This window comes from Syngnathoides biaculeatus, chromosome 2 (assembly GCF_019802595.1).
Source record: "Syngnathoides biaculeatus isolate LvHL_M chromosome 2, ASM1980259v1, whole genome shotgun sequence".
NCBI classification, from domain to species: domain Eukaryota; kingdom Metazoa; phylum Chordata; class Actinopteri; order Syngnathiformes; family Syngnathidae; genus Syngnathoides; species Syngnathoides biaculeatus.
In genome coordinates, this window is record NC_084641.1 from 42065959 (window position 1) to 42085264 (window position 19306).

The 19306-nt window shown below is 43.1% G+C and overlaps 1 protein-coding gene across 13 annotated transcripts in view; it reads left to right on the forward strand.

The window, feature by feature from the left end:
- Positions 1-19306, forward strand: part of plxnb3 (plexin B3) — a 266957-nt gene that overhangs the window by 87424 nt on the left and 160227 nt on the right. The window contains exon 1 of one of the 13 annotated variants that reach the window (XM_061806252.1): positions 5311-5331. The exons of the other annotated variants lie outside the window; for them this stretch is intronic. The gene's annotated coding sequence lies outside the window, so the exon portion shown is untranslated. Of the gene's footprint in view, positions 1-5310; positions 5332-19306 lie in introns of those variants that run through there. 13 annotated transcript variants of the gene reach the window in all.

Consider the following 19306-nt stretch of genomic DNA (forward strand, 5'->3'; position numbering starts at 1 on the left):
ATGAAAGGACATTAATAACTGCATTTTTGGCATCTTTGGCTGACCTTAGTAACCAAAAATACAGGGAATGCTCGGTCTACGACTGAGATCTGTTCCTACACTAGCGACTTAACTCGAATTTCGACTGTCGGATTCCACCATTAAAGTCAGAATTTACATCAAAATACTTTGTATAGAAAAAAAAATACATTGAAATAAGCAATATGTATTTAGCATGACTGCTAGGAGGTGGATGGAGAAGAATAAGGGGAGGCTGGAGGGAACCTGGTCCTCAACCCTCTCCGTCTCGACAATTATCAAAGAACCTTGTTTTGTGATCATTGTATCCAACAGGAACGGAACCCTTCACAAGCGTTAACATACGGGCTTTGTCTTCAATAATTGTCACCCCTGTCTACCGATTGATCTTTTATGATCTTGAGCTTCATTTCCATGGTAATTAATTTTCTATTGGGTTCAGAAGCATTGCTAAAAGACACAGGTTTCTTCTTTGGGGCAATAATGTTGAAAAAGGAGTGTGAAAAATGTGATGATACTCACGGCACAAACGGACAAGCAAAAATCCACATCACAATGTGAAGGTACAGTGTTTAACTTTACACATTGTGATTCATCCATCCATCCTTCCACTTTCAAAGCCGTTTATCCTCACAAGGGTCACGGGAGTGTTGGAGCGTAGCCCTGCTATCATTGGGCAGGAGGTAAAGTGGTTGCCAGCTAATCGCAGGGCACTTAGAGACAAACAACCAGTCACACTCAAAATCACACCTCAAGGCAATTTAGAGTCGCCAATTAATGCATGTGTTTGGGTTGTGGGAGGAAACCGGAGTGCCCGGAGAAAACCCACACAGGCACGTGGAGAACGTGCAAACTCCACACAGACGTGGCTGGGATTTGAACCCCAGTCCTCAGAACTGTGAGGCCAACGCTCTCAGCAGTTGCTGCACATTTCCTCCCATTCTGATACAAATAAGGTCAGTTTTATGATTATCTCCAGTATTACAAAATAACACATTCCTATTCATGTCCAGTCACGCAGCTATTGCATACCTGCCTATTTTCATTCTGAAGAGTGCAGATGCAGCAATCGTACATTCTTTAAATCTTTTACTCATCTCCGTCAGTACATCAACATCCCAACAGGCTGTGCGACGTGACCTTTGCACACCCGTATATCGCAATGGAAGTGCTCAACCAAAGAATTGTTCAGTCCTAATAAACAGAGTTTACCGACAAAACATGTAGATACACAAAGGTGAAGATAATCAAAGTAAACACTCTTATAACCATACACGTGGGACAAACATTCTTAATCAGGGGTGTCCAATGCGTAGATCGCGTCAATACGTGGATTGCGCACGTCGATTGACTCTCATGTAGTCACTGTGCATGTGTACATAAATGTATATTCTTGCAAGCTGAGTTCCTATTTGCCGTCTCTCTCTTGCTTTCTCCACAGCAGTCGCGGCAATGCCCCTCAGATAAACTCATTACCCCCAGATCATGAGAGGCTGGCTGCTTGAATAGTAGATCTTGGGGCTAAAAAGAAAAAATTGTGGGAACCTGTGTTCTTGATATTTTATGTGAGAACTAAAAAAACTTGTTGGAACCCCACCCAGTATTTTTTGAGACAATTTATATAAATGTTTTCAGTTTGTGTGTATGAGGACACACGCTCATTGAGTAACTGATTTAAAATCACATTTAAACAATATTTATGCTGCTCCACCAGGTGTCCAGACACACACAAGGCACACTAGCTACAGTTGCAAGTCTTTCCTCTTGGTGTTTTTGATTGTTGTATGCGCGTGTGTGTGTGTGTGTGTGTGTGTGTGTGTGTGTGTGTGTGCGTGTGCATCAAAAGACTTTTCCTCTGCATCCTCATGCAATATTAATCTCTCACACACAAAGACACACATGCGCGCACACGCATATTTCAGTCAGTCCAAAAATACTTTAGTTTTTGTCCGCGCAAAATAATCTTTGATGACACCAACCAACATTGTGTGTGGTGATCTAGCTTTATGCACACAGTGTATTTTATACGCCTGTTATCACATGCTGACACGATTTAGGTTGGATGGTCATGTTGAGGAAGGAGCAGTTGCTTCCCATGGTGCACCCGGCATCCATGCTGATAGAGTAGAAACAAAGAAAATCAGATGAAGTATGTTGTGCTGACCATTCTAAATATATTGTTACGTATCTGTATCTAATAGTTATGGTCAGCAGACATGGAAAGGTCTTCTCATTTGGTGATTGGTAGATGCATTGATTGAGTACAAAGATGTATTTATTAACTCTTTTACTTTGGGGTAGAGGTTTCACTATTAGCTTGACAAACGCTGGCAGTCAAAGAGCGCTCTGAAGTGTTGGTCTTGTTTTTTTAATTTGCTGCTTTTAATTTATTGCATTGAAGAAAATTTCCACCTGTCATTTGGAATTCTTGGAACAGTCCATCATGTGTCCTAAAATCATTGTTAAATGGGTGGGTAGGTGGACATTTCCATGTTGTTGCTAGTTCCGAAAATGAAGGGGTATATTATTAATTTTGAAATCTGGATTATAACATCTTGCAGAGTACATACTGGGAGATAATTGAGATCCTGGAGATTTTAATCTTTGCTACCAAGCCGGTAAGGTGGATTCAGTTATTGGAGAGTGTATAAACTGGGAGGATTTTGGCTTCCCTCTTTTTTGCTTTTCTGAAGAATGGATAGATTCTAGTGATTATTCTATTGATATGATAATTGATGGGCGGCACAGTGGATCATCTGGTAAACCGTTGGCCTCACAGTTCTGAGGTCCCTGGTTCAATTCCGGACCTGCCTGTGGAGTTTGCATGTTCTCCCCCTGCCTGCATGGGTTTCTTACGGGCACTCTGGTTTCCTCCCACATTCCAAAAACCTGCAACATTAATTGGACTCTCTAAATTGCCCCTAGGTGTGATTGTGAGTATGGCTGTTTGTCTCGATGTGCCCTACGATTGGCTGGCAACCAGTTCAGGGTGTACCCTGCCTCCTGCCTGTTGACAGCTGGGATAAGCTCCAGCACTCCTTCCGACCCTCGTGAAGATAAGCGGTGAAGAAAATGGATGGATGGATGATGATTGATGCTGATTCTATTTTTATATATATATATATATATTATTATATCCGTCTTTTACCGCTTATCCGAGGTCGGATTGCGGGGGCAGTCGCTTCATCAGGGACGGCTGGACTTCCCTTTCCCCAGCCACTTTATCACTTTTTCCGGAGGGATCCTGGGGCATTCCCAGGCCAGCCGAGAGATGTAGTCTCTCCAGCGTGTCCTGAGTTGTCCCTGGGGTCTCTTTCCGGTGGGACATGTCTGGAACACCTCACCAGGGAGGAAATAATCTCAAAACAGGATAGGGGGCACACACATCCTCATATCCATCCAATTTCTAAGCCGCTTATCCTCACAAGGGTTGCTGGAATTCTGTAGGCTCCTCGGGCAGGAGGCAGAGTACACCCTGAACTTCCAGCCAAAGAGAGGGCACATGTAGACAGACAACATTTGCACTCACAATAACACCGAAGCGCAATTTAGTCTCCCATTAATGCGTGTTTTTGAGATGTGGGAGGAAACCAGAGTTGCCCAGAGAAAACCCACACAGGCATGGGAAGAGCATGCAAACTCCACACAGGCCGGGCCGAGATTGAACCCTGGTTGTCAGAACTGTGAGGCCAATGCTCTACAGCTGCTCCACTGTGCCACCATTTTCAACTACATGCTCACTTAATTGTTTATTATTATTAGAAACAATCTTCTTCTTCTTGAGGCGGCACGGTGACTCAGCTAGTAAAGCATTGGCCTCACAGTTCTGAGGTCCCAGGTTCAATGTTGGACCCATCTGTGTGGAGTTTGCATGTTCTCTCCGTGCCTCCGTGGGTTTCCTCCGGGCACTCCGGTTTCCTCCCACATTCCAAAAACATGGAACAATAATTGGATACTAAATTGCCCGTAGGTGTGATTGTGAGTGCGGTTGTTTGTCTCAACGTGCCCTGCGATTGGCTGGCAACCAGTTCAGTGTGTACCCCGCCTCCTGACAGCTTGGGATAGGCTCCACCAACCTCCCCGTGACCCTCATGAGGATAAGTGGCAAAGAAAATGGATGGATGGTTTGTATTGTTGGAAAAATCTTGCTATAACAAGCTAGAACATTGCTAATCTACCCTCAGAGTATGGTGACATGTTCACATTAAATTGACTTTGCTAAAGTTTACTCTATTTTATGAACAATTGGGCATTATTAGACAGCCAAATAGTCACATTCAGAAGCTACATAGCTCATGTAGTGGCCCGAGTTGTGTCATTTGGGTGCACAGTGAAGCCTTCTGTTCACATAGTTAAGCTGCATCTTGTGATCACTCGAGTCATGCAGGATTTCATTGTTACGAAGCTGTTAGCTGTGATTCCCTGTGAATATCTTCGTCTGACATTGGGTTTACTAATCACACGGCGTCCCTGTAATAACTAAAGCGGCACAATTTCCTTCATAGGAATGAGACAAGACAACCTTCTTCTACAACAGTACACAGCACTCCAGAACTACAGGTCCAGTGCCAAAATAACAACCGAAGCATAATGCAATTATTAAGGTCCTTCCACTCCAGAAAACAGACTGCAGGTTTCTGTTTCAAGAATGCAAAATAAAAATAAAATAGAATGGTAAAGAATGTGATACTATCCAGGTCCAGCCAACAAAAGCATTAAGAAACTCCAACTACTGAATCTATTCAAACCAACTCAACAGAAACACACACCATGACTTAGATTTCTAGTGCTTTTTATGCTGTAGAAATCAAATATAACGCTCTTTTAGGTTCTTGCTATTGAGTACATTACAATCATCGGAGTAGGGCGAATTGATACTCGGCAATAACGGCAGCTCATTACTTGTGTGGTTCACTTAAAACTTTCAAAAGCAGTAATTAAAATCCTTTCTCTTCCTTCTTTTTTGATGTCGCTAACATCACTCTTCCAGCTGCTGCTGAAATATTAAAGACTTTGACCACGCCCCCAGCAAAACACCCCCCCTTTAGTGAGTGTACTACGATGCCCCCCCCCCCCACTTGCACCTTCCCTTTCTCGGTCAGTCTCAGCGTCTCTCACCCTCTTGCTCACAGAACAATGTAGAGTTGATAATAGTAGGATTACAACCCCCCATGCTCACAGGCACTAGTTACCCAGCCCCCTCACACTCCCCATCTGTATTTGGCTGCTTCTTCTTGTTCACTCTGTTTCATCCAATTCTGCTTGTTTGCTGCTCGGATGAATGAAAGAACAATTGAGTGTCAGCTGATTCAAGTAAGTGTCTCTTGCTTTGTCACTCTTTCTTTGATTGGCAGCTGCCTGCTCAATCACACTAGTTAAGGTCAACTCAGAGACACTGGCCAAGTTAGCGCTGCTTCCTTCGATTGTGGTGCTGCCTTATGGATGTTTTGACCTATAATGAGCCATCAGGTCCATTGTGTTGAGATTTTCTGCTTGGTCTGAGACTGTGTCCTGGATCAGAACTATAATGCAGGGTTTAGAATAAAAGTTCTCAGTGACAATAGCGTCAAAAGCCAAATTCCACCTCTAAATTGTCTGTGTGTGCCTGTGTGTAGCCTACACTTTGAAAACTTCAAATATAAATATCAGACAAAGATAACCTAGGGAAACAAGAGAATTTTGTTTTTCAAAATAACTATTCAAAGCTATCTGCCCCTGTGTAAAAAAAAGTTAACATCGATTCATAATAAGTGTTGGGAGAGCTTTAGGAGCAAAAACAGAAAAATGTTTTCGGAGTTCAACATTACATTGGCCCAGTGGCCCTTGGGCCAATAGGGCACTATGTTGGGCCACGACAGATGCTGGCCCAACCAGACAATTACAGATTTCATACATGAATGTGTTGAAATCACCATCTTCTTCTAAAGTAAGGGTTGCAATAAAATCATACGGTGTTACCCTTCATGGCTGACAAAAACTATGAGCTCCCACAATTTTTGAGTCACGGTATTTCAAAACAAATACAGTGACATAATTTTTCCCAAGTCTGTAAAAAGTGTTCTGCGCTCAAGCCAGAAAAATATTAAAAAAAAAAAAAACAGTACATGCAAAAAAATTAACTTCACACACTACACTAACGATACATTTTCTGAAAGGCTTCTTTCTTTTCTTAAACTGGTAATGAGTCTTTCACATCCCTCTGGAGATATTTTGGCTCACTTTGCTTTGCAGAATTGTTTTATTTAAGCAATGCTGACAGATTTTCAAATATGGGGCATTTTTAAGGTCATGCCACAGCATTTCAATCAGATTCAAGTCTGGACTTTGACTAGGCCACTACATTTCTTTAAGCCATTGTGAAGTCAACTTTTTAGTGTGTTTTGGATTGCTGTCCTGCTGCAGAACCCAAGTATGCTTCAGTTTGAAGCCACAAATTAGTGGCCAATACCAAAGCAGCCACAGACCAATACACTACCACTGCCTGAATGTTGTCAGATAGTTACCGCAGACCTTTCAAAAAGTTTAAACATTTTCTCCTTACCCTGGAGAATGTTTTCCCAAGTCTCGAGGATTTAGATGTTTGCAGAGTGAGGCAAACCAATGTGTTTGAAGATGACTCCAGTTCAATTGAGGTGTTGTGCCAATGTCTAAGGCCGAAAACTGAATGAGTCAAAGTTCCCTGAAAGAAAACCACAACAAAACTGAGAACTGTTTTTGGCAATAAAGAAAAAAGAGTTGCTGTAAATACGAAGACTCACGACCCTTAAAAAGTAAAGATCAAGTCTGAAATCTTGGTGTTCTGATAGATTCCAACAAATCACTTACTGTATCCTCATGACTGTAAGGCGCAATTAAAGCTCCACTGACATGAAATGCATGATTTTTAGTATGTTTTTAATTTAAAAAAAAAAGGTAGCCGGAATGTACCCATCCTTTTTCACAACTAAACATTATTTTGACGTGTATGACTTTTTGTAACTCCCTTCATGAAAATCTCTTGAGGGATTTCATTTGGAGAAGAAGCAGGAAGTGACATTATCAGCAAGACCACACTCAGGCGGTCTTGTGTGTTTATACTAGTTTTACCTGCTGGAAGATAGGACTTTGTTTCTTCGTGTTCACTAAAATGCTGGCTCGTTGTATTGCTGGATATTGTTCGAGCATGGGAGCGTGGCTTTACTCTTCAAATGTTTCCAAAAGACCCAGTTTGTTGTGAAAAATGGATTGCACGGGTGCAAAGAACTAGAGCTTCGTGTGTTCCAAATGACAGGTTGCTGTGTATAGAGCTACTAAAAAAAATAATTGGGGGGAGACATGTAATCCTCTCAGAACGTAACAAAAGATCTGCATACATAAGTCAGTGGTGCTAAATGTGTTGATATGCGGGTCGACGCCGCATCCGCTGCTCACGGCTCCGGCGCTCCGTCCGGCGATCGCGGCTTCGGCCGGGGTAGCTCATCGCGGTGCCGAGCCGGGCCACTTTACGCCACCGACAGTGGCGCACTCTGCCGGGAGCGATGACAACACCGTAAAGCGGCGCGGTGATGAGCCACACCGGCTGAAACCGGGAGCGGCTCAGTGTGGCCGAGCCGCAGTGGCTCATTGCGCCCGGCCACGGCATTTTCAACGCTCGCGACTGAGTGCACTACATACTGTCATACTGTTGGGGAGTCTGTTGTTAGTTAGAAGTGATCCACATATCATCTTAATATGGGTTGAAACGATAGGGTAATATTGCCCCGCTCACTTCATTTGATTGTGAGATGTTCTCTTCTTCGAAAAGAGCTTCCGTGTCAGAAGGGGCGTCGGAAAAATCCAAAAATCTCTGTTGTTCCTCTCCCAAAGCAGGTGCCCCTACATGTTTTCAATGGCGAATGTCCCAGTGTGACATCTGCTAATGACGTTGCAGGCAATATGGCTACCACTGGAATGTCGAATGAGACTTCCGCAACTTTGCGCATGGATGACATGCAGTCCGCTCACATTAATTTTTTCGTTTAGACATTGAAGTGAATAAGGTTCTTTGTATTTTTAACAATAATATCTATTTTAGAATGTTTATAGGCATGTCACTTGGGCACTTAAATCTTGAATTTTTTCCAAAATGGACGGGGTGCCTTAAAATACGGAGCACCTTATATGTGAGCCAACGTCCAAAATTTGTTACTGACTGGGAGCATTTCCTTCTGACACGCTAGTTATATAGAGGAAAAGCAGACGTCTGAGAGGACATTATGCAGATGTTGGGAGAGGACGCTAAAGGCACGCCCCCCAGATGGTACATAATGCCGATATGTGTTTTATGCTAAACAATATTGCTTTGGCTAAGGACCCCCAAAAATGGCACCAACGAAGAGATACCCTTAAGAAGCGCAGTTTAAACTGCAAGTTATCAGTTACGCGGAGAAACATGTGAGAATGGTGCTAAAGTTGAGGGAGCAGGAAAACGAGTTTCACCAAGTCAAGAAGATGAGGCTGAGTTTCTGCGGAAACGAGGCGCAGTGACCCAAGTTGGAAGAACAACTCGAGAATGAACAAATAAACAACCGCCGTGAAAAAACAAGCACAGCAAATGAGCTCAGAGCTCGCTATTATTCCAGGAGCTTTGACAAAGCAAAGCTTCATTCACTGGACATCAGTATAAACAGAGTGAGTTGCGAGTGAAGTTGCGAGTGACGTCAGAGTGATGGAGAACAAATGGTGAACAAAGCTTTATTAAGAGGCAGTGCTGGGTGAGTTACACCACAATTTGTAAATGAATTGTGGATGCTTGGGGTAACGTGTCTGCTTCTACTCTTCTTCTTTTCCTTTCGGCTTGTCCTGTTAGGGGTCGCCAAAGCGTGTCATCTTTCATCTGTCATCTAAGCCTATCTTGTGCATCTTCTCAAACACCCACTGTCCCTCATGTCCTCCCTCACAACATCCATCAACTTTTTCTTTGGTCTTCCTATTGCTCCTTTGCCTGGCAGCTCCATCCTCAGCACCCTTCTACCAATATACTCACCCCGTCTCTCTGAACATGTCCAAACCATCGAAGTCTGCTCTCTTTCACCTTGTTTCCAAAACATCCAACTTTGGCTGTCCCGCTAATGAGCTTATTTCTGATTCTATCCAACTTGTTTACACCAAGCGAGTACCTGAGCATCTTCATTTCTGCTACCACCAGTTCTGCTTCCTGTTGTTTCTTCAATGCCACCGTCTATAATCTGTACATCATGGCGGGCCTCACCACTGTTTTATAAATTTTGCCTTTCATCCTAGCGCAGACTCTTCTGTCACATGGAACACCAGACACCTTCCGCCAGCTGTTCCACCCCTCTTGGACCCATTTCTTCACTTCTTTACTACACTCTCCATTGCTCTCTATTGTTGACCCAAAGTGTTTGAAGTCATCCACCCTCGCGATCTCTTTTCTCTGGAGCTTCACTCGTTCTCCTCCGCCCCTCACATTCATGCACATATATTCTGTTTTACTTCAGCTAATCTTCATTCCTCTCCTGTCCAGTGCGTGCCTCCATCTTTCTAATTGTTCTTCCGCCTGCTCCCTGCTTTCACTGCAGATCACAATATCATCTGCAAACATCATAGTCCAAGGAGATTCCATTCTAACCTCATCTGTCAGCCTATCAATTACTACCGCAAGCAGAGAGTGCCTCAGCGCGGGTCCCTGATGCAGTCCCACATCCACCTTGAATTCTTCTGACACACCAATGGCACACCTCACTGCTGTTCTGCTGCCCTCACACATGTCCTGCACTATTTTAACATATATCTCCGCCACACCAGACTTGCGCATGCAGTACCACAGTTCCTCTCTTGGTACTCTGTCATTGGCTTTCTCTAGGTCTACAAAGACTCAATGTAGCTCCTTCTGACCTTCTCTGTACTTTTCCAAGAGCATCCTCAAGGCAAATAATGCATTTTTGGTACTCTTTCTAGGCATGAAACCATACATAGTGTTGCTTGCACATACTTATGTTCCGAGTCTAGCCTCCACTACTCTTTCCCATAACTTCATTGTGTGGCTCATTATCTTTATTCCTCTATAGTTTCCACAGCTCTGAACATCGCCTTTGTTCTTAAAAATGACGACGAGTACACCTTTCCGCCATTCTTCTGGCATCTTCTCTCCTGCTAGCATTCTATTGAATAAGTTGGTCAAAAACTCCACAGCCACCTCTCCAAATTAATTCCATACCTCCCCTGGTATGTCATCAGGACCAACTGTCTTTCAATTTTTCATTCTGTTCAGTGCCTTTCTAACTTCCCCCTGACTAATCATTGCCACTTCCTGGTCATTCACACTTGCCTCTTCGACTCAACCTTCTCTCCCATTCTCTTCATTCATTAACTTCTCAAAGTACTCTTTCCATCTACTTAGCACACTACTGACACCAGTCAACATATTTTCATCGCTATCCTTAATCACCTTTACTTGCTGCACATCCTTCCCATCTCTACCCCTCTGTCTGGCCAACCTGTAGAGATCCTTTTCTCCCTCTTTCGTATCCAACCTCCACAGGAACATCTGATTTGATCGATGAGCTGTGCCCCTGTTTCTTCCTCTCTGCGTTTGGTTGTGATAGTGGATTGGTTCCAGGGTGCTCTCCTGTGCCCTCTTCCTCCTCCACTGGGACAGGGGTGTTGATGTCCTGCAGACTGTGGTGTGTGTCCTGCTGCTAAACTTATGCCGACTGACTCGACCTACTTCTCAAAAAGTAGCTGTCAATGCAATTTACCGACTGTCTCAGTCACTCATATTTGAAAAATGTATTGGTGTGGTCAGTCATGCCCGCAGATAAAGTTGCAGGTGTGATTTGGGTTTGAATCGCAAGACCTTAAAATAACTTACTGAATCGACCCGAGTATGTAGTTGTTACCTAACACCATCATCATAATTAATTGACATTGCACTGAGGCAGACATTTTTAAAGAGGTCAATCGACATTCAATTTCAAAACTAAATATTCATATAATCAAATCATTTTATTTCATCATGTTGTATTGTTATAATCTCGCGTAATTTACAGTGCTATCTGTCGTCAATCCATTGATGAAAGCTAGCAGTAGATTATATCTTCCTAAAACATGGAGAGGGGGAAAATTTTCAACTTCAAGATATGGCGGTTCGGCTTACGGCCATGCTACCCTTAGCACACCCGACACATGTCATCATATGCCTCTTGTTTAGGCTTCGCCACCTCTACTTTTGCCCTACATCGCATCTCAATGTATTCTTTCCGCCTCTCCTCAGTCCTCTCCATGTCCCACTTCTTCTTCGCTAATCTCTTTCCTTGGGTGACTTCCTGTATTTTGGGGTTCCTCCACCAAATCTCCTTCTCCCCTTTCCGAACAGAAGGCACCCCAAGTCCTCCCCTGCCTGCCTCTCTGAGTACCTTGGCAGTCATATTCCAGTCTTCCGGGAGCTCTTCCTGTACATCTAGAGCCTGTGTCAACTCTTTCCAAAAGGCCATATAAACATTCTTCCTTCCTCAATTTCCACCACCTGATTCTCTGGTCTACCTTTGTCCTCTTAATCTTTCTACCCGCTACCCGAGTCATCCTACACACTACCATCCTATGGTGTCGATCTGAACTCAATCAGTAACCTCCTTCAGATTACATCGTTTGCACAGAATATAATCCACCTGCGTGCTTCTACCTCCGCTCCTGTAGGTCACCTTATGTTCCTGCATCTTCTGGAAATAAGTGTTCACTACTGCCACTTCCATTCTCTTTGCAAAATCCACCACCATCTGTCCAATTATGTTCCTTTCCTGGATGCTGTACTTACCCATCACTTCTTCATCACCGCTGTTCCCTTCGCCAACACGTCCATTGAAATCTGCACCAATCACAACTCTCTCTCTCTCTGGGATGCTCAGGGCAACTTCGTCTCGTTCCTTCCAAAATTTCTCTTTCAACCCGAGGTCACATCCTACTTGTGGGGCATAGCCGCTAATCACATACACAATACCCTCAATTTCAAATTTCAACCTCATCACTCGATCTGATACTCTTTTCACCTCCAAGACATTCTTAGCTAGCTCTTCCTTTAAAATAACTGAGACTCCGTTTCTCTTCCCATCTACTCCATGGTAAAAGAATTCAAACCCTGCTCCTAAGGTTCTCGCCTTACTTTCCTTCCACGTGCTCTCTTGGATGCACAATACATCAAAATTTCTCCTAATCATCATGTCAACTAACTCCTGAGCTTTTCCTGTCATAGTCCCATTATTCAAAGTCCCTACATACAATTTTAGGGACTCTGCATGCCTCTTCTTCTTCTGCCGACTAAGTCGCTTTTTTCCTCTTTTTTGTATTCGACCTACATTACCTGAATTTCGACCTATGCCTTGTAAATTAACAGTGCCGGGGGCGCGTGTAGTTAGCCCGGGCCACGACCTATCAGTTATGGACGTTTTTTTAATGAACGCTCATATATGTTTGGCACAGTTTAACGCCGGATGCCCTTCCTGCCGCAACCCTCTGCATTTATCTGGGCTTGGGACCGGTCTACAGGATGCACAGGAATTGTGTACACCTTTTGGCTGCAGAGAGACAAAAACAAGCAATCAAATAAACAAAGCCAGCACATAAGATACACAATTCACACACTACCTAGTCTATATTAAAGTTCAAGTCAGATAAAGGCAATCAAATATACAAAGTCAATACATAAGATGCACAATTTACTTACTACTTAATCTATGTTAAAGTTTTAGTCAGATAAAAGCTATCAAATCAACACATTCAGCACATAAAGTACACAAATTACATCCTACCTGTGTGAAACTTTAATGGATATGACGATTCAAAGGATATGTGGATGTCATGGATTAGGTAAGGTTGTTGGTGCGCAAGGCTAAACTTTGGCCGAGCAGCTTCTATGCAAAAGATATGGGTTGTATTCGGGTACTAACATAAGACTTGTTAAATTTCCTCTGTCCTCACATCCCTCATTGGACCCGTTGTTTAGGTCGTACACCTTTAAAGTTAAACAAAGTTAAACATGTTTGATGCTTCTTCAACAGCACTGTTTGAACGCAAATGCTACTCATTGTTAGCCAGCTAAGCTAAGGTGGTCTGGGCCTATCGGCACATTTAAATTGGTATAAGTAAGTAAGTACTAAGTACTCACGGTCCTCGTTTTAAATAAAACGTAGGTTTTGCAGGTCGTGTAAGTACTCACTATTGAATGTTTACCTTGTCAGCAAATATTTGATTACATACGTTGCTTGATGTTCCCGAGCTAGGCTGGGCTAGACTAGGCCACACAGCTTCAACACGGATGCATAGGGCTCCAATTTGGGTACTAACATTATACAGATGATGATTTTAGTCCACTGAAGTCGTCACCAGGGGCGTCCCACATCGAGTACCCACAACATTTGGTCCAAATTCAGCAGGATTTAGTTATTGAACGGTCATGCAGGTCGGAGCCTCTTCGATCTGTTGTCACCATTTCGGAAACCGGAAGCCAACAACGTGTCTGCTTCCACTGTTGTTTGAAAGCCGTCGTCATATCTGAGGAGTCGCATGGCAATGAGACTGACAATGACAATGATGAGTGAACCTGGCGTGTTTGACGGACAATTTGCCAAGCAGTTCAGAGCAAAACTGAATTCTGTTTTGTTACTGAAGTATTTAACAATGGAAACAGTGAGGGTGGTTGTACTTTACTGTAGTATTTATTATAGTATTTAAATACCATGCATATTACCGTATGTTTTAAGATACTGTTGCTATATAGCTATATTGTTAAGCTACATTGTTAATACTTCAATAAACTACAACCAAACTCACTGTTTACATTGTTAAATACATCATAAAGTACAAGCAAACTCAGTTTTGCTCCCGCTTCCTTTTTAAATAGAGTTCTTGCATGCTACCATATATTTTAAGATCATGTTGCTCTGTAGTAGCTACATTGGTACCTCTACTTACGAAATTAATCCGTTCCGGAAGTCAATTTGTAACGTGAAGCTTTCGTAAGTAAAAACACATTTTACATGTAAATAGCCTAATCCGTGCTGCAAAAGATAAGAATTTAAAGTGCGCATAATGGAAATAATAATACAAAATTATGTTCAATTACCTTTGACGATGACCAAAAATGCGAAGAGAAGGCTGCGTGGGTGACGGAGGAGAAGGAGGCACACACACAACTTAATTCCACTAAAATTCTAAAATCCTCAACCTTTCCCAGTGAAACAATTTCCTCAACTTCTGGTTCTGGTCAAACCTCTCAAATCAAGCAGCAGAAGCCTGAATGCCACATGCACGCATGTCTCTCTGTCAGCGGCATGGCCAAGCCACTGCCCTGGGCAGAGCTGCCTCTAGCAATAGTCCCACAATTGCGCTGCATGGACATTAATTAGACCAGGCATTTAAGCCTTCAGTGTGTCTTCTGCATTTGCCAGTTCATTGTGCTGGTATGTATTGGATATTCCAGTATCGTGCGTGAGTATGCAAGCATTGTGTAGTGCTTCCTTCATCACAGCGTTCCTGTGCCACTATAGTCTCGTTACGTCTTGTTTCCAAGTTTTGGCTCATGGTTATTGGAGTTCAGTTTGGAATAAAACCACTCTCAACGCTATGCCCTTGCCTCGGAGTCCTGCATTTGGGTCTGGTCCCTTGCCTCGTGCCCATGACAGAACGAACTGGCCAGAAAAGGACCCATGACAGAACGAACTGGCCAGAAAAGGACCCAGCAGGTAAAATGCCATCGCCAGTCTCGTTGCTGGGCTGCCTTGCAGCGCACTCAGCCAGTTGGCCAAGCGTCCCCGATATGAGTTGTCTCCTTTTTTTGTCCCCTCCTACCTTGCCATCCTCACCACCGCATGTCATGCTGGACTCAGATTTTTCGGATTTCAAGGAAGACCTGGAACTGTACAACAGCCTCTCAGATTCTGACTCGGAGACCGTTTTTGTTTTTTCTCTCCCGGTGTTCAGTCGCAGTCAATTTGTTTTGCCTCCCCCCACTTCCAATCCCAGAATGCCTAAGTTCCATATGGCCAATTTCTCTTGCTCCAATCCTTTCTGGGGCACCCATTTGACCATCTATCCGGGGTCTCCACGTGGCGGCCAGAGGAGGCGCCCAAGTAGAGTGCCGCTTTTTGCCTCTCACTACACTCCAACCAAGCCACAGCCAACTTCCATCCATGCCTTGCCGGCGGCCGAGCCACAGCCGATGACTGCCCACACCTTGCCTCCGCCTCAGTGGTGGCGGACCCACAGCGGACTCGAGCCCACGCCGTATTGGCAGCGGAGCCACAACAAACGCTCATTCAAGCCTCGCCGGGCACAGAACCATAACTTTGGTTAACGCATCGCCAACGACCGAGCCACAGCGCATTCTGGCTTCCATCTCAGTGGTGATCGAGCCACAGCGGACTTCTGCCCATGTCTCGCCGAGGACCGAGCCACAGCAGACTCTCGCTTCCGCTTCAGTGCCGACCGAGCCACAGTGGACTTCCGCCCACGCTTGACCGAAGACTGAGCCACAGCGGACTCTCGCTTCCGCCTCAGTAGCGACTGAGCCACAGTGCACTTCCGCAGACGCTTCGCCGATGACCAAGCCACAGCAGACTCTCGCTTCCGCCTTGCCGACGACCGAGCCGCAGCGGACTTCCCCCCCATGCCTTGCCGACAACCAAGCCACAGCAGACTTCCGCCCATGCCTCGCCGATGACCGAGCCACAACGGACTTCCACCCACACTTCACTGGCGACCAATCCACTGGGGTCTCTCATCCTTGCTTCGCTGGCAGCCGAGCCACAGTGGACTCTCACCCATGTCTCGGTGGTGACCGAGCCACAGATGATTCTCGTCTATGCCTCGTTGGCGACCGAGCCACAGCGGATTCTCGTCCATACCTCGGTGGCAACCGAGGCACAGCCGATTCTCGTCCGTGCCTCTGTAGAGACCAAGCCACAGCCAACTCTCGCCAATACCTCGATGGTGACCGACCCACAGCCGATTCTTGCCCATGCCTCGGTGGCTCGGTCGCCACAACGGACTCGGCGGCGACCCCTTCACATCCGCCTGTCTTGGCGGCGACCCATCCACGGTCCCCTCTTACTCCTGTCTGAGCGGCGACCAATCCCCGACTGCCTCACGACCACAACTCGGCGGGGATGGTGTCACACCGAAACTAAAATGATCACAACACAACAAACAGGCATACTGGTCCAGCACTAAGAAGCTCCACAGTGCCGCAAAGCATGCTGAAAGGATATAAATAATGTTTAAAGTGCATGTTTTGTGTTAATTATTTTGTGAGACATTCTTTTGTTTTATTATTTGCTAGCTAGGCTACTGTGTTTGCTGTTGTGTGATAATTTTAGTTTCAACATGAAACCCTGAGTGTGTATGTACAACATCGTCAGTAATGACCTGCCGACACGGGATCTTACTTATATGGCTAAAAGACGTGCGGGCATGCATGCTAACAGTTTAACCAGTGTGCTTTGGTGAACAAGTTACACAAAACATTTGCCAATGGTCAAACTCAGTGTGCATAAAAGGTGCATTGTAAGGCTCCATATCTAATGTGGTCTCCTGTCTAAAAAAGAATCTAAGACCTTTATGATCGTGAAAGTATGGGAGGATATAATCTTTAAAAAAATACAGACCAAAATCCACAAATACATGAGGCTGCAAATGGTAAACTGTATTTTTATCTTTAAATGACATTTCTTGTACAATATGCTGTTTTAATGTTTTTGTTTTATTTATTTTTTTTTGTTTTTTAAATACTTTCAGTCATGTAAAGCACATTTTGTTCCCTTTGAAATGCGTTATTCAAATAAATTTTCTTTGTTAACTGCATAGTGTCTGTGGCTGCCTAGGCTGGAATTCTGCATAGAACCACAGAGCCATTGCTTTGATATGACATAGGCCAGGCTTACCTACCATGTACCATACCAGACCAGGAGAAGCTCATCCATGCTTTCATTTCAAGTAGACTTGACTATTGTAATGCTCCTCTGACTGGAAACCCCAAAAGAGCATTAAACAGCTGCAGCTCAATTCAGAATTTTGCACCTCGGGTTCTGACCAGAACAAAGAGGTCAGAGCATATAACTCCAATTCTAAAGTCTGTACGCTGGCTTTCAGTCAACTTTAGACTAGATTTTAAAGTTCTGCTACAAGTTTATAAATAACTAAATGGTTTACAGTACTGTTCAAAATAATAGCAGTCCAATGTGACTAACCAGATTGATCCATATTTTCAGTATGTTTTTTTATTGCTACGTCAAACAAGTCATCAGTAGATGCAGTAGATTCTCAGAAAAACAACAAGACCCAGCATTCATGTTATACACTTAAGGGTATGTAATTTGTTGAAAGTGGTGTGTTGAAAAAAATACCAGCGTGACATTGAATCAGTGAGGTGACTAATTTTGTGAAAAAAAAAAAGGTGTGAATCAGGTGACCCCTATTTAAGGATGAAGCTCGCACCTGTTGAACATGCATTTCTCCTTGAAAGCCTGATGAAAATGAGTTGTTCAACATGTTCAGAACAGCGTACTTTGATTAAACGTTTTATTGGGGAAGGGAAACCTGATTAAGCGGTGCAAAAAATAATAGGCTATTCAGATAAAATGATCTCTAATTCCTTAAAATGGAGAGCAAAACCAGAGAGGCATGGTAGAAAACGGAAGACAACCATCAAAATGAATCACAGAATAACCAGAATGGCAAGGGCTCTGCCAATAATCAGCTTCAAAATAATCAAAGACAGTCTGAGCTACCTGTAAGTACTGTGACAGTGAAAAGACATCTGTGTGAAGCTTATATTTTCACAAGAATTCCTTCTGTTAAAGTGTATATAACATCAATTTTTGAGCATAAGTTATCTCATATACTGTAGATGAAAATATATGTTCAACTGTACCATAAAATGCAAATCTATTTCGATGTTTTTACCCAAAAAATTTATGTATGAATTAAAGTCCGTAAACTTTGACGTAGTTTCCCGTACCTGACAAACCTTTTGTGATGGTTTACCTCTGACGTCGCAAGGAGGTGACCTGTTGTTGTGTAACTAGCTTTTACTTGCGGCACACCGCTTGTTGACGCTGAAGAAAAACCCATTCATTTCGAGAATTTCTCAGTTATTGTAAGATGAAATCAATCCATAACAATGGTGAAGAAGTGTATGGTTCAGTTTTGTTGCAATTGAAATTATTCTGGTCACAGTTTACATTATTTTCCCAAACACCCCAGCATCAGAAAACAGTGGGTCAGTTTCATGCAAATGAGAGCTAATTTTTATTAAACCCAGTCAGCAGTCTGCTATCTGCAGTGAATATTTCACCCCAGACTCTTTTACTGGTAGACTCATGTCTGAGATGTGTTTTAAATGTTAAAACCCGAATCAGTGCCTATCATACAACTAGTTCCGACACCTGAACAAATTTGTGTTGCTAAAAGGACCAAACACGCACTTGAATCAGCTGCTGAACTTGGATACAGTTCGAAAAAGCTAAGAAGCCACCCACAGAACGTACCAAAACTGAGAAGAGCTTTTGTTAAAAGTCAAGTTATGTTGGTATGTTGATCATCTTTTATTTCCTGAAAACTTTGAACACTGTTGACATGGATGAATGAAAGCAGCATTTGTCATCCTTGGAGAAAAATATATTTTTTGGAGCAAATGGTTTGACCATTCTCAACTAGAAAAACAGGATAATATTGGATACAAACCTTTTATTATATAACAGTTTAATGGCAGCAAGGCAAAATGTAAACAAAAAATGCCCGTGAGTAAACACCAAACAAACAGTATCACAAGGAAGTACTGTATATATGGCTATTGACAAGTGCAGGCAAGCTTATGTTCTGATGTGTGCAGGGTTTTTAATTTTAATAAAATACTATGTAGTATTTAACTAAGCAGTATTACATACTAGTCACTCACAGAATAGTTTATAACTGCTAATTACTGTAAATTCTCTTACAAATGTTATTGTATACTTCCTTGGGAAACTTGGTTATCGAGTAAACTTTAACAGCTACTTGCATTGTGTGGATTTTAAAATAACGTGACAACTTTTAAACAGATTTCGTTCATTAAAACCCTTATTTGTGAAAATATACCAACATAGACCAAATACACGGCCTTTGCATAATTTTAAAACATGACCAAAAACTTCATATATTCATTCAGGTCAGTGTTATAAAAAACGGTGATCATGCAACTAAATATGAGTTTAGTGATTCAAAGGATTAGTAAATCCTAGAAAAAATGTTTGTATAATAAAGATTTAAGTTTGTAAAG